Raw genomic sequence first — 17,097 nt, forward strand, 5'->3', positions numbered from 1 at the left:
TTTCTGTTTGTCTGGAAAGTACTCAACCATTCACTGTAAAATGTTAATATCATAAGCTTATTTTGTTTTGCACTTTAAAGAAAAATCACTACAGATTTGTGCAGGTTAATCTTTAACACAAACAATCTTTAACTGAATTCAAGTCAGAGTCTTTACTTTTGGATAATGGATATATTAGTTTTCTTTCCAAGTTCTATAAATGCCCTTATCTGTATTTTAAAAGAGAAGATATTTTATAGTCTTATGAATTTCTTTACATAAAGTATTTGATAAATACATTTTTATTAAAGTTCCAAAGCTGATTCTTTAGGTATAAAAAAAACACAAGTACATTTAGTACACTGTACAATGTAGAAGAAGGAATAAAAATTATTTATTACAGAAAACTTGACTCTGTTGACGTTAAGTTAATGAATGTTATAAAACACCCAATGGTTTGCATGCTCAGTAGGCCTCAGAGGATTTGAGAATACATTTCTGCATGCCCCCTACCATGTCCATTGCTAGTCCTATTGGCTCCTTTTTTTTTGCACTAGTGTAAGCTTAACAAATCAAAACTTCAAGGAAAAAAGTCACTGCTAGCACATCTTTAACTTATTATTTCAGTTCTAGGAATTTAGAGGTCTCCAATTTCCAAGAGCTATATAATGAGTTTGAAGGTCCCAGTACCTGAATTGCTATTTAGGACTGTGCCAGTTATCTCTGAATATTGCTTTGATTCTGCTTGTAGCAAAGAACCTTGTGGTCCAGAATGACCTGTACTATCCAATATGCCCAATGAGAGGGGCTGGTAGATTCTAGCTTTTTGTATGGTTTAGTATTTTAGGGAGCCTGGTAATGGAATCTTTTCATTTTGTCTTTTCTTTTCTTTCTCATTATTAGCATTTGAGCCAATTTACTATAGAATTTCATTTGGATTGATGTATGAAAGATGAAATAATAAATAAGTATACTTATATTGGTCATAACTTAACCAAAGTGTTAATAACATATACTCATATAGTGTCTCTATCTACTTATCTCTCTCCTCTCTCCCTCCTCTCTTCTTTCCTGCCTCTCTGTCTCCCTCCTTCTCTCTCTCTCTCTCTCTCTCTCTCTCTCTCTCTCTCTCTCTCACTTTCTCTATCTCTCTATCTAACAAGTCAGTTCTTCATTAATATTTGTTTTAAAATGTGTATTTATTCCAGCACAATTGATATATCAAAGAACTTGAGCATGATATGAATGTTATATTTGCTTATGGAAGAAAATATAATTAAGTATCTAATCCATGCCAGGTCTTTTACTAATCTCTCCACAAGAATTATATCATGTGCTCCTCATTACACCCCTTTGAGGTCAGTGATATTATCAATCCCATTTTATACTGAGGAAACTGAGGTAGAGATAGGTTACATCACTTGCCTCTTGTCACATATTGGAAGTGCCTGTGGCTACTATTAGCCAAGTCTCCTTAATCCAGGCATAGTGCTGTATTCACTGTATATGTCAGATTATTGAAGAACTGGCTGAATTTATAATAGATGTTGTGTATGAATTAAGTAGATGAGAATAAAGTCACCACATTTCATCTGTACTCAAAAAATGTATATAAACCAAATAAATATGCAGGCAAAAGATCCAGCAATCACATTTAAGGACTTTTAATCACTAACACCTATTCTAACATCTAACTATATCACAGAAAAGACTTTATATTCTGAGATGACACTAATAGAGCAGATATGGCACATCTCATTATGCTATAAAGGTCTCATTATGTGTTGGTTCAAGGTGCTACCCAGAGAGAAATTTAGATTTTCCAACAGTCCTCTATTACATAGAAGTGGTTATAATCCATGGTAACTAGGAAAATCTAGAAATTAGAGACTATTAAAATATTGAAATAATTTGGTTTATACACTCATTTTTGTATACAATGGCATTGAAATGGCATAACCATTTGGAAAAAGGCACAACATAGAATCAAGGTGCTAATGTTAATATTAAATTACATGCAGTTTAAAAACCAATTCATAAATCAAATTTGATGTATTTGGTCTAGACAATATTAGTGAGAACAAATTGGATTTTTTATTTATTGGAGCTTATAAGAAAATATTCTAAAATTATGGTTTAATTCTTTAAAATAGTCATTTTAGTCATTAAAATTTACACATTTATTAAAATTGTGTAAATTATCCACATAGTTTGAACTAAAAGAAGTCATTTAAATTATTAAAAGTAGTGAGTCAAATGAATTATTTTAATCTAAATAACCAGGCACCCAAATAATTGAGTAATTTCTATTTCATTTTGTGTAAGGATAGAGTTCTTGCTTCCTATTTTAGAGAAATAAATTACAAATAGTAAAGAAAAGCAATCTGGTTATCAATCCTACTTCTAGTTGTTGCATAATCATGTGACAATACAAAAGTCACTTAAACTTACTAATCCTCATTTGTAAAATAGGTATAAATGATGGTTAATAAATTATAATAACACATAAGTATCTAGTTATTTAAAGTTTAAAAGAGAACTATGCTCACAGTGCCCCTGAGAGCTATATAATTCAAATACTGTTATTCCTATTTTACAGATGAGAAAAAGATTCAGACCCCAAGTGACTCAATTATGTTCACATGATTAGAATCTTCCTATAACTCTTCCCACTTTAATTACTAACATCTATATTTGTTGCTTCCAACCAACACTCACTAAATTCTAGGTAAAGTGGTTTCCATCTCTAAATTTCTACAGAAACATATTTCCTTATGACTTTCAGTCACTTTTATTGCCAGTTCAATTAATTCATTTTAATAAGTCGACAAGGATTTATTATATGTCTCCTATGTGACTCTGACACATAGTAGTACTGTGATCCTTAGCAAGTCACTTAACTTCTTAGTGCTCCTGGTAAACTCTTTCAGGCTATGAGTAGCAGAGATGATGCCAACCACAAGAAATTTCTAACCCAAGGAAATCAGAGATTCATTCTCTGTCTATTCTGATTATAATCAGAACCTGTGCCATACACTAAGGACAATCTTTCTTTTTCATTCTTCATACTATACTCCTTGAACCTTCTGCAGCATTTGACAAAATTGACCAAACATTTTGGAACTGTGTAGAATGACTAGATTTTAATACTGCCTTACACTAATAGTGCCTAACACTAATCCCTGATTAAGGATCCTCCCTTTTTTTCACTGATACTTTTTTCTTCACTTTTTCTTCCTTTCCTAATTGTTCCTTTTGTGTCCTCATTAGTTGGGTCACCTTTATTCTCATGTAGTGCTGCTTTTAGCAGTGTCCTTGGACCTTTCTCCTTTTCTTCCCTGGTTCTGGTGTAAAGAAACCTAGATGCTCCAGACAAATGGAACCCAAATTTAGGCTACACATTTCACACTACAGGACTGGCCACAGTAAAATGCAAATAACTTATATTTGTGTAATGACATTTCATTCTCTATACACACACACACACACACATATATAGTTTGTATACACACGTGTGTATGTAGAAATACATATATATTTGTATATATTCATATATATGGAAATATAGGCATCATATAAGTGCTTTGTGTATTGTGTGTATGTGTTTTCCCTTTTGCTCCCAGAAATGACTAGCTAACAGCATGCATTCCATCACATGAAAAAGAATTATAAAAGGTTTCCATTTCTCCTCTAAGAAATAAAATTAAAGTAAGCTTTTTGAAATCAAGGACTCTTAAATTTCTAGCTCAGTGCCTGGCACATAATAGATGATTAATAAAAGCTTGTTGAAGTGAATTGAATTAAAATTCTAGATTTCTACTCATTTTCATGGTAATGATAATATTAGAAATAAATATCAGTTCTAGAATTAATAGTCAAATACATTAATTGATAAATTTGGGAATGAATATGTAAAAGCCAATATCCCCAAACCCAGCAAATATTCAAAATATTGTGTCATTACATAAAAGCCTTTAATATAAAATTTGGGGAATATATTAATAACTGAAAAGAATTACATTATGAATGAAGGCTTCTCTCTGATATGAATTTAGTTCAATAGTGCCATGGAAAAGTTAAGCATATTTTAAAGAAAAGATTTGTAGAAGGAAAGGATATATGTAGGAATAATTGCTTAAAAACTTCAAAAAATTTTTTGATATTTAAAGCTCTGTATGTTAGCATAGGGAATATCCTACTTGATGTTCATAAAACATTCAACTTAAACAATTTTAATGTTTTAGTATTATAGAAATCATTTCTTTGTTTTATTTTTGAGTTGTTATTGTACCAGAAAATAATTATCTTTTTGGGGCAGTTATCTTTAATTTAATTTTATGAATCCTCAGAGAGCCTGAAAGAGAGAATTTTACATTTTTTTCTGTACATGGGGAATCATTTACTATGGCAAACTGAATGCATAGGATTTCTCTCCCATGGGAGCAAGACAGGCAAGGATATGTTTCTATTTTTTGGGAACTCTAGGGTCTTCATATTCCTTTAAAATTAGTGGACTTAGAGGGGATCATGGATTGCTTAGTTAGAACAATTCTTTACCTCTCATCTATTGTTCTATGAAAAGCTCCTTTTGAAATCAACTAGAGCTCTGCACTTGGAAGTAATATAAAGGGCATGGAGGGGAATAAGAATGTGGCCCAGGATTTGTGATGCTCAAGTGATTCAGACTCATTTCTCCAATAGCTGCAATTCTGAAATATGCTAGACTGATCACTGATATATTGCAGTTCACCGCATTCTAATTCATTTTACAGAAGTAATCCTGCCCAACTCTACCATTACTCTTCTGGGCAGAGCTCACACTTATATTCCATTGGAAATAATTCATTATTAACTTTATAGTAACTGACTTCATTCAACTATGTAGATATTGAGAATTGTCATAGCCTCTGCTTGTGGACAAAACAAAAGTATTTAAAAAATTTCTGGATGCATCTTTTGCCTGAATAACTGAAAATGATCTTTTTTCCCCCTTGGTTCACAAAACCTTTCATTTTTCATCCTTTCACTTAGGTGGCTCTTCACTTCCCACTTCTTCCATGATGCCTTCTTTCTTTGCTTTAAGAGAAAAGAAAAAAAAAAGGAAGAAAAGAATTCATTTCTTTGATTATTTTTTCAACTAAGGTTATATATTTTCTCTTTTGATTATATGTAATACAGATATTTTCAATCAATCCTGTTCTTTAATGACTATTAAATTATTATAGAAGCCCTTTATATCCATTCATATATCAGTCTTGTCTACCATAAACTGGAAAAATCTAGGAGTCAGGTCCTGTCAATTTTATTTGACATATATCCATGGTCTGGCAGCACATCTGTTGTGGAGACTTTAAAAAACATACCCAAACAGTCATTGTGTATTTGATGTGTGACTCAAAAGGTATAAAGTCTTTAAAAATTGCTAAAAATGTTTTGTAGTTAATAAGTGGATATGACTGAAATTAATTTAATGACTTTATCAAAGAATATAGATTATTATTATATGTGGGAAAAAGATCCATTATTTTTATTTTCTTCTATATTGCTGCTTGAATTAGAGGAAATTTTCTTATCCACAATTATATAATGGAGATCTCTATTTACAGCTAGATAATGTTTCTTTTTTAAAAATACTGCTAAATTGAATACTTCTGTATTTGGTTTAAATTTTATAAATAATCCACAATGTCAAACACATACTTAAATTCTAAATATGCCTTCATGTATAGAGGTCATTGAAAAAAACACACTGTGCACAAATTCATTTGCAATTATGTACATATTTTTATTACCAAATATCCTCAGCTGATTTAAAATAGCTATTTAATTAAATAATTAAATTTAATTAAATAAAAAATAGCTATTTAATTAAAAGAAAAAGAAAAATGACTAAAGCTAGATATTATTTATGTTGCTATTAATGATGCAGTAATCTATGAATATTCAAAGGAGTTATAATTTCATGAAAATGAACATTTACAGTGTGTGGATTTTTTTACCACACAGGTCACCACCTGGCCAGGACTTCATTTATAACTCAAATTGAATCATTTGAGGGACAATTAGATGGCTTGATCCAGTTCATCTAGTTAAAAAGTATCAGAGATGAGATTTGAACCCAGATGTTTTTGTCCTCAAACCTAGTCTTTTATTAAACATTCAATACTGACTACACATATTTTTTCAGATGAATTTTTGCTAAAATTTACAAAGATACAAAATGACATGGCTTCCTTCCAGTGTTAGTGTATTGTTTCTTCATGTATATGTACATAATATACAAAAAAAAATACTCATTAATTAGCATTATTAGAACTCAATACAACACTGTTTGGGTTGTATCAGTCATCTTCATTTTAAATTCACCTTTTATTGCCATTTAATATTAGTTTTTAGACTCTTGATACTTAGGGCAGAATCCAAATGTGAGTCAAACTACTATCACTTATCATGGATGAACAAAGATGTGTCAAAATTTTTGAGTATAAATATCCCAATGCTTAGATAATGAATTTTCTCCCTCTTTGGAATGAGAGGAGAAGAAAAAAAAAACTTTTCCTGTCTGTACTCTGGCAACATTCCAAGTTTGGAAAGAAAGAAAAAAAAAGTAACTCCATATGTGCACTGAAAATAAGCTAGTTATGTTTTAAATCAACTGGAAAGGAGAGCTGCTCTTTTCATTTTTCCCTTTTTTCTTTCTTTTTTTTTAAAGCAAAACCTTGAAGTGCTGCATTTGGGGATTATGACGGTTTTAGTTACCTGTTGAATGAAGGCATGGAAAATTATTTGATAGATTTTAAGACTGTTCTTTAAACTTATGAAATATCACCTGTGGTTTAGAGAAAGTATCCAATTCAGCTGGATTTTTTTTCCACCTAGAGGGAAGGAGTTAATTTTAGTGTGTGATTACATTTTCCAAATATTCTATGACTTAAGTATCTTAATCAAAAGTTTGTGGTTCACTTAATTCTAGAGACAGGAGAAGATGGAGATGAATTTGTGCTATTAAATTTAAGTAAATATAGTGAAAACTAAGGCATGCCATAGTGAGGAAACTTGAACCAAAGACCACAGTTTACTGTACAATACTGATTGTTTCTCAGCATGATTTCTACAAAACTTGAGCAACTGATTACTTTTTAAAATACATTTAACTCAATTCTTCTTTCAAGTAATCGAACTTCATTTTTCTTGAACATTTTGAGATCAAAAATTGATTTTGGTAACTTTGAAAATTGCTTTTGAGAAAATTGCTGATGTAGCTAAATCTTTGTTTCCCCTTCCTCCTGACATAAAAATCATGTATTTTTAATGTGTATACTTTTCTAGACAAAAAATGAGTTTAATAATGTTTATGCCTAATTTGCAAAATGAAATATTATAACATGTGTCTAACATGTCACACATTCACCTAATTCAGAATTGAGCATTGTCAGAAACTGTTTTAAACAATTTAAACCACTGTAAAATTTCATATTTGTTTTTGAAGGCAAAACATGCATATATCTAAGTTGTCTATCAAATGTTTACCTGATAGCACAAATGGCTGTATCTTTTGTTTGGGAACATAGTAATAGTAGAGATGGTGAGTTAATCTTCTGATAGGCATCAAAAAATTGACTTCCATTGAAGCTTAAAAAATGAAATCAAAGATCATTATTTAATCCAAGAAATTGTCATCTAAACACATTAACAACATTTATCTTATTAGAGTTTTATAAACTTATTGTATTTAAGGTAATATTGTCTTTTTAATGATGTCAAAATGGAAATTATAAATGTCATGTGATATTGTAATATGATAGAATTTAAAACTTATCTATCTGCCATACATTTCTTAGAATATATGTTTAGATGTAAATGAAATAATTAGGTAATCTTTAATATTTCCTGGTTTTCTTGTTCTTCCAGGTTCAGACGAATGAAGAAAATTTAGCTGATATGCCAGAGAAATGTTAACAGTCTCCAAAATGTAATTGCCAAAATATTGAAGACCTTGTCAATAAAGAGAAACAGCTGGTGATTTCAAGAACTGAATTAGGGATTCTGTCACAAGGATGGTGCACAGCATGAAAGAGGTGTGATCCCTCTAGAACTATTAAAACTACTGTCAAATACTCAGAGCTTAGCAAAGGCTTCTAGTAAACTGCATTGTTAACTGTTTCCAGTGATAGTTTTTTTTAAATACCTATTCTTTTTACCCTCAAATTTAAATTCATAGAATTACCTAGCCTGGAACGAAAGGTAGAAGACTGCAGCTTAAAAAAATGTTTTTTTTTTCTTCCCAATATCGGGAACCTGAAATAGAAATCATGGGAAAGAATTCACAAAAAGAGAAGCTGTGTGCATTATTTGATAGTTATTGATATTTTTAAAGTAGCTTTCTGAAATTCTGCAGGATGTATGTACAAATGCATATTAAGATGTCAAATTGTTATTTAGATATTCTTAAATACTTTATTATATATGGGATTTTTGATGCAGAATAACTTGTCTTGTTTGATGTTAGATTTGTACTAGTTTAAAAAAGAATTTAACTTGAAGTAAATCACATCTTGAAAATGGCAAATAATAATAGACAATGCAAGGAGTACAAGAATCATTTTGGAGATGAGTAAATGATTTATTTCAATGATAAGCAAAGGTTCAAAGGTTCAAAGGTTCAAAGTCTCAAATGAAAGTCAGTTGCCCATAGTAGACATGCTACAAATATGTGATGAATTAATGCATTCATACAAGAATCTATAAAACATTAAGAAGGATTCAAAGGATTTTTAATAAAAAAATTCACATGAAAATATTTTGAGAAGATAAAGTACATATTTGCCTTCTTTTTAAAAATAGATATAGAACATAATCAATTCTCACTCGAATTAATGCAAAGACTTCCTAATAAGTCTCCCTGCCTTAAATTTCTCACAGCTCTAAGCCATCCTACACAACCCAAACAAAATTATTTTTCCTTACACATAGATCCAAACTTGTGATTTCCCTGTTCTATAAACTCCACCAGAGCCCTATTGAACCTAGGATAACATATAATGTCCTATTTTTAATTTTTAAAGGTCTTTATAATCTGACTCCAACTTATCTTTTGGACTTTATTGGTCTTTAACCGTCCTTCCATGTTCTGCAAAACTGACTTTCTCTCTGGCAATCTCAGGCAACATTTGTTTTCATATCTATATTCTTTTAGTTGGATTTCCCTTCCAACATTCCCTTCTTAGCCCTGCCACAAAGAATACTTCTCTTCTTTCAAAAGTAAGCTAACATACTTCTTCCTACACAAAGTCTTCCCTTCTAAAGGAATCCCCTCAACTGTAAGTGAATTGCTTCCTAAACTCTCTTGTATTTAATAACATAATTAAATTATTTCATGTTTGTAAAAATACTTGATAAACAGTAAGTACTAAATGTATATATTTATTTCCCTTCCCCATCCTAATTTCATTTATATTTTCTATGTATTTTGTGTATACACACATATATGTTCATGTATATGCATCAATGTCCATACTCATTAGAATTGTGTCCCTTTTCCAGTAGGGATTACTTATTTCTTTTTATATGTAGCTTAGTGCTTATCATAATGGATGACACATTTTAGGCATTTAATAAATTTTTACTGATTGATTAATTAGTTAATTTTTTTAGAACTTAATGATCAAGGGCTTAGAACTGCAGTTCAGAACTATATATGACAGTGATGGCAAACCATTTTTAGAGATGGAGCACTGGGTCCTGTCCCCACCCCTTCCCCCAGACCAAGTGCCATGTCTGCCCCCCCAAGAGACCACGTACCCCTTCTACCAAATATGGGCACACAGGAGGAGGGAGAAAGTGCTCTCTTTTGGCTGCTGGGCAAAGGGGCCAGTGAATTGAGGAATGTCCTCAGGAAGTGTAGAGAGGGTTACAGGAGTGGTAGCACTCTCTGCTCCCATGCAGCTGTGCTGCCTGTGAGCAACTCACCTTACCCCAAGTGTGCTCCCTTTGGGCTGCTGGGCAGAACATGTGATGTGAAATAATGTCCTCAGACTCAGTGGAGAGGAGGAAGGGAGCAGCTCCACCAGAGTCCTGTCTTTCTAGTAAAAAACAGAGGATTGGGGAGGGTGGTGCACCTGCCCACAGAGAGCTCTCTATGTGCCATATTTGTCATCCATGCCATAGGTTCACCATCACTAATACATAAATTCCACAGGCAGAAAAAAAGTGACTTGCTCAGGTCTCAAAATGAATGAGTCAAAATTTAACACCAAATTATCTTACAAGTTACATATCTCATATGTGTCAATAAAGAATTTCTTCATTCCTTATGAAGTCTAGTTGGTTTTACAGATAAAAATTCTGCAACATAGTTACCAGTTCAATTTACCCTAGTCAGATGATTCACAAAAGGATGGATTTTGCAGAGGACCGCCACATGGAAGTGGAGCTATATGATTTTAGGCAGTATAACTGAGCATTAATGTGTAGGAATTGACAGGGAGGAAATCTGGACACAATACAGGGAATTAGAGCTTTAATATGGAGCTTTAAAAAAAGAATGGATGGGAAGTATCAATAAATTTTGAAACACTTATTTTGAAAATTATGTCTTCAGCCAATCAGCTTTATAGAAAACATAGGAATAGGTCTTTTATCTGAACTTCAAATAATGATCATCCAGAATCAAAAAGTGACCTCAATTATATGAGGTCTACCTGAAGAAATGGATAATTAATCTACTGACCAGTAGTAGACATGTAGAACTTATTAAAGACTTTGTGGACATATTATTCTTTTTTGCTTTGTACTATCTCATTTGTAGATTTAATCAGCTTCCATAAATTTAATTATCTCTATGTAGATATTTTCTAGACTGTCTCTCCTCTCTCTCTCTCTCTCTCTCTCTCTCTCTCTCTCTCTCTCTCGCTCTCTCTCTCTCACTCTTGCTCTCTCACTCTCTCGCTCTCTCGCTCTTTCTTTTCCAACTATCTATCTATCTATCTATCTATCTATCTATCTATCTATCTATCTATCTATCTATCCATCTATCATCATTGACAATCATGATCTCACTCCAATATTACCAAATTTAGGGACATATGTGTCTCATAGGCATCTCAGAATGTGTCAGTTAGCTCTCCACTTTCTATCAGCAGTTCTGCATGACTAGAACTTCATGGAACATAATGCTCTAGTGCCAGGACCCCCTATTTATTCCCCTTTCCAGCTTCCTTTTAGGCATCATTTTCCTCCACTAGGTTTTTAGCTTCTTGAGGGCAGGATCTGTTTTTTTCTGTCTTATATGTATCATCAGTGTTTATCACAGTGCCTGACACAGAGTATTTAATAAGTATTCATTGAATTGAAAATGTCTAAAACATAGCATATCTTTCCTCCGTAATTATCTTCTCCTCTGAACTTCACTATTATTGTCAAGGATAAATATCATCCTTCCAGTCTACCAGGTAAAAACTTCAAGGTAATTCTCTACTCTCTACTTAGCCCATATATCTAAACCACTGCCAAAATTTGCCCTTTCTACCTTAATATCTCTTATATATGTTCACTTCTCTCCATTTACACAGTGACAATCTTAATTCAGGTTCTCAAAACCTCACACCAGAAAGACTGAAATAGCTTCCTCTCTAGAGTGCTTTTCTCCAATCACCCCAATTAATTTTTGACTTATCTAACAAGTTAATTTTATAAAGCTTCTATTTGACCATGTTACTCCTCTGCTTAGGGTGCTCCACTAGATCTTTACTACTTCCAGAATTAAATATCAACTCCTCTTTTTGACATTTGGAGCTTTCAGTAAGCAAGTTCTTTCCTATCTTTTCTGTCTTTTTTACAATTTGCTCCGCTCCATGAACTCTACAATCCAGCTACATTGCCTGACTTGAGCTTTCTTATCAAGATACTCCATCTTTTGCCTATATGTATTTGTACTTATTGATCTCTTGACTGAAACACTGGGCCAATCATTTTCACCACTTAATTTCTTATAGTTTGTTTCAAGACTCACCTAAAATACTACCTTGTGCAGAAAACCTTTCTAATTTTCCTGGAATTAAATTCTCCTCTGCTCCAATTCCTATTTATCTAGTATGTATATATTTGTATATAACTAATTATACATAAATATATGTGCATATTTTCTCTCTCCTCCTCCTTATAAGAATGTAAGATAATTGTTATGAATTTATGTAATTATCCTAGGAAGCAATTTGGAACTATTGCCTGCTTTACATTACTCATTTGTTAATATCCCTTTTCCATTAGACCTATACTCCCAAAGAGATCAAAGAAGAGAAGACTATTTTAAAATATGCATAACATTTATTTTGGTGGTAACACCAAGGGAGTGCTTATCAATTTGGGAATAACAAGTTTTGACAGATTATTGTAATAGCATAATAATAATAATAATAATAATAATACTGTGCTGCAAGAAATGATGAAAGGAACAGATTTAGAGAAAACTGAGAAGAATTGTATGGGCTGATTCAGAATGAAGTAAGCAGACATAGGAAACACAGGAAGTGTTTTTTATACAATAACTTATAAAAACAAAAAATTTTGAAAGGTTTAAAAATTCTGATCAATGTAGTAATCTTACACAATTCCAAAGAGTTGATAACACAATATGATACTGAGCAAAAGCTGATGGGTTATAGGCATAAAATAAGAAAAAAAAGCCCAGAAATGCAGGACTTTCTTTTGCTTGAAAATGCATATTTGTTATAAAAATGTTGATTTTCTTTTCTTCTTTCTTTTTTCTTCTTCTTGATATTGTTTTTGTTCTTGCCTTCTTTTTGGTTTTTTTCTTCTTACTGCTATTCTTATTCTTGTTCTTATCTTTCTCTTGCTCCTTTTTCTCTAGTTCTTTTTATTCTCTTCCTCTTTTTTTGTTTTGTCTTTTTAAACTAGTGTGTACTATTTTGCAAACTTAGGAAGCCATGTCATGGAAAGAGTGTTTGAGAAATTAACTTGAAGCAAAATCCAAGTGACCTTACAGATAAATAGGAGATTTTATTTCAATTTTGCAAACATTCCTTAATGTCAAATACATAAAGACTAATACACTTGAGAAAATGTGAAGATGAGAAAAGACACACTCTATGCCTTTAAGGGATCCCATGGGAGTAATGAAGGAGAATTATTCTAGTAATAATCTGGCAATGCTACATAAGCATATACTTTATATAAATCCTAACAGTTCAATGAAATTCAATCAGCAAATATTTATTGATCTTTTACTTTGTGGTCGGCATATGAGAGGCATTGCTAATAGTGAAGTGTCCAGGGAAGAGAGAGGAGCATTCAACTCTCACCTCAAACAAACTATGAATATGTAATGCCTATGGGGCAAGTTATTTAAACTTTTAGTAGCATCAAGCAATAATCTTCAGGTTCTTAATTTGCATAGTAGTGCTGATCTGCTTTGGAAATTAGAGTAGTTGCTTATCAGTCCCTGAAGTCCTGCAAAACTCAAAAGAGTGAACATGGAACCAGATTAAATTGTAAATTGAGAAATACTTAACAAAATAAATTAAAAAATAACAAAACTGATAAATGTGTATTGGAGGATTTCTAAGTTAACCTATGACCTAGCAAAAATCACTTTCTATTTGAATGACACCCTAGCATACCAGTGAAATCAGAAGATGAAATATCCCCCCCAAATAAACATTATTCTAAGTTCAAAGGAAGCTATTAGCAACAAAATTTCACTGATAAAGAATATATATGTTATATTTGTGAGACAAAATAAAACTTTCAAATATTCTAAAAGGATAGATTTTGATATCAAAAATTATATTCTAATTGAGATACTTTTAAAAACATCTATTCCTAAAAGTTGATTACCTTGCATAGTTTGAATTCCCTTAAAAACCCATTAAGAATTTTCACTAATTCAGCTTGGCTTTTCTCCCTATTACCTAGAACTTGTAAAGCTTTAATGCATTTCAAAGATACAATTTCTGAAATTATCTTACTTTTAATTTCTTATAAGGGTAAATCATTTTTATATATATTGACTCTATTTTGTCATTTTGTAGCTCAATTATTGTACTTAAAATTTGCAGATAAATCAAGATATATCACACTGTTTATCATTAACTTTACCAGCTTAACTCCATGAATATATTTTCACTTATATTATCTATGGTCTTGAGATGTAATTCCAAAAGGATTCCAAAAATCTAAGTCTCTTGCTTATGTTACTTCTAGAAAAGGAAAGAGGCAAAATTGCTACATATACTCTTAGTAATGTCAAAAAAGGCAACAGTGAGTACTTTTCTTTTTCACTATGATTGATCCCATAGAAATGCCTAAAACATTCACCTTGTAGGAAAAACAGAGCAACCCACTGGCCAGGGGCCTCACACAGTCCAAACTTAGACAATTCTTGAAAATAGTATCTTGTTTTATTCAGTTATGAAAATCTTTCTTTCTCATAAAGGCTGTGAGGCAGAAGAAAAACAAAACACTTCTAACAAATATATAGTCAAGCAAAACAAATTCCCACAGTGGCCATTTTGAAAAATATATGACTTACACTTCACCCTGCATTTGTCACCTTTCAATAAGTGATAGTATGTGTAATCATCTATCTTCTTGAATCAGTACATTGAAGAGTTTTGTCAAGCATCGTCCAGTCACATATTTCAATATTTCTTTCCTATGTTCTCTTTAGTTGCCCACAAATATTGTACTTCACATGGAGTGGGGCAGGGGCTTCTATGTCTCTTTATATTGGCTGGATATCAGTGTAGAATGTGGGCTGTTTACCTCATCTCTCTGACTATATGACTGTCCTATTTTCTTTCCCAGCATTGAGTAATGTCCTTTAAGCATGGCCCATTGACAGAAATTTGCTACAATCTACCTAAACTCACTATGTATCCCTCCATTATCCTTTAACTCTGAAGAAAGGTATTTTAATGTTTATGCCACATACAATGCTATCATTGTTGTCACTCTCATTTTCAGAGGGCTAATGACATCACAGGTCAATATCTTGCTTGACTTGTATATGAATTGTATTTAAGTAAGAGTGAGTTAAACAAAGTCATCACCTCTCATTCTCTCTTCCACAGTCATCAAAATCCAATGTCAAGGAAAACTGGTGATGACACATGATGCACTAGATGATTTTGGCATCTTTGACAATTTCTAAGTGGTCCTCAGAACCTATCTATACTGCCTACAAGGGCACCACTGGAATAAATTGTTCTCATCTGTCCCTTCTGCCAACATAAGTCTATGCATGCTTTGGATAAATGACTCCATGTCAGAATGGGCTTGTAGTCCTTTCATATTAATGGCTTTGTACATAATACATTAATTAAGGAGTCAGTAGAACACATATCTCAGGTAACTACCTAGACCAGTTACAGCAGGTATTTTTTGAAACTCTGATTTATAAGGATGATATTAGAAAATAAGTATTGTTTGGATAAGAAGTAAAGTGGCTGGCTTGAGAAAAGAACTGGAGGTTGAAGCAGAGGTAGAGAACATGTTAATTTCCACTAGTGACAGTTATGACTATTTTTCTATGTCAATTACTCTCTGGCATTTGGGACTTGCTCTCTGGCAGTTGGCAGAGACATACTCTCAGAGATTCAGATTCTCTTTCAGGGCTGGAGGAGGTAACATCTTTTCCTCTCTCTCTGTCTGAGGGAAAGGTATGAAGGAGCTCGTGTTTTCCTTTCCCAACTTGAGAAACACTATTGAATATCTATTGTGCTTTTAGAGATTGTTTAACTCCGAGAAGACCAAAGAAAAACCTGGTCTTTGGTTTAGACTCTGAGTTTGTTAAGATTCAGTTCTAACTTTAATTTTGTTAAGTCTCAACCAGCTAGCTTTGCTATTTTATAATTTGAATGTGAAGTTAATATTTATAAAGATATTAGCAGTAGTTTTTATTTAGATAGTATAAATTTGGGTTAGTCAGATCATGGAGGATTAGTAGCCTGTGAAACACAAGAGAAGCAGTATCTTGTGGAACCTGGGAGTTTATTTGGGTGGATTTAGAATTCCTTAGAATTAGAAATCCTTTATTCATCATTATATATTTCAATAAATATTTTATGTTTATAATAAGAGTTTCTTTAGTGTCCTTGTGACTGGCCCTGAAGGGAAGTTCACATTTGAACTTCACTTTATCACTGAGGATACTTTTTATTACCTTTATCAAAAGTATCAGAACAATTTGAACCTGATTGGTGAGTTAAAGTTTTGAAAAGTTTTGAACCTATTTTGGAACAGTTTTTCCATATAAATACTTTACTTTTATGTATCTCACAAAATTTATTTTTATAGTTCACAAAATTTATTTTTACAGACTACATGGGGTATTATTAAGGGACTATTATTATGTACCAGACACTAGTTTAGATTCCGTCCAAACAAAGAAAAAATCACATTGTCCTTGACCTCAAGGAACTTATATACTCTCATGGAAGACAATACAAACCATTTAAATAGAGACGATACATACATCTAATGGCATCTACAAGGTAATTATGAAGAATAAATACTAAACGTTGGTTGGACAGGTAAGTAAAAGCCTCGTTAGATTCTGATCATATTATAAGGGTTGTGATCAGTCAGATGAAGTGATAGAGTCTATTTGTGGACATTAGCAATGACAATTAGGTGGCATAATGGATAGAGTACTGGTTCTGTAGTTCCTGAGTTCAAATATGGCCTCAGATACTTCCTAAAATGTATGACTCTAGGCAAGTCACTTAATCCTGTTTGTTTCAGCCTCTTCATCTGTAAAATGAAGTGGAGAAGGGAATGGCAAACAACTCCAGTATCTTTGCCAAGAAAAAAACAAATGAGATCATGTGTAATTGGACATGCCTAAAAAATAACTGAACAACTACAGTGATATCATTGATTTCTTTTGTCTTAAACTCTCGTCTTTCCATGAGTTGAATTCACCCTCCTAATGAGAATCTCCACTACATATTGTTGTATTTCACAAGTAACTGGTAGTTATCCTATAATTAATCAATATTGTTAGATAAAAGGGAAAACAAATAAAAACAAAATGAAATTACAAGTAACATCCTAAAGACTGGGTAAATTTCTTCTTTACTCTTAGCCTTCACTCCAGTG

General features: G+C 32.2%; 1 long non-coding RNA gene across 2 annotated transcripts in view; it reads left to right on the forward strand.

Annotated features, from left to right (window-relative positions):
• Positions 1–9,612, forward strand: part of LOC103093955 (uncharacterized) — a 102,420-nt gene extending 92,808 nt beyond the window's left edge. For both annotated transcript variants that reach the window (XR_464272.3, XR_008917756.1), the window contains exon 5: positions 7,891–9,612. This is a non-coding gene — a long non-coding RNA (uncharacterized LOC103093955). The remainder of the gene's footprint in view (positions 1–7,890) is intronic.
• Positions 9,613–17,097: the final 7,485 nt, after the last annotated feature.

The sequence above is a fragment of the Monodelphis domestica genome, chromosome 3, assembly GCF_027887165.1.
Source record: "Monodelphis domestica isolate mMonDom1 chromosome 3, mMonDom1.pri, whole genome shotgun sequence".
Lineage (NCBI taxonomy): Eukaryota > Metazoa > Chordata > Mammalia > Didelphimorphia > Didelphidae > Monodelphis > Monodelphis domestica.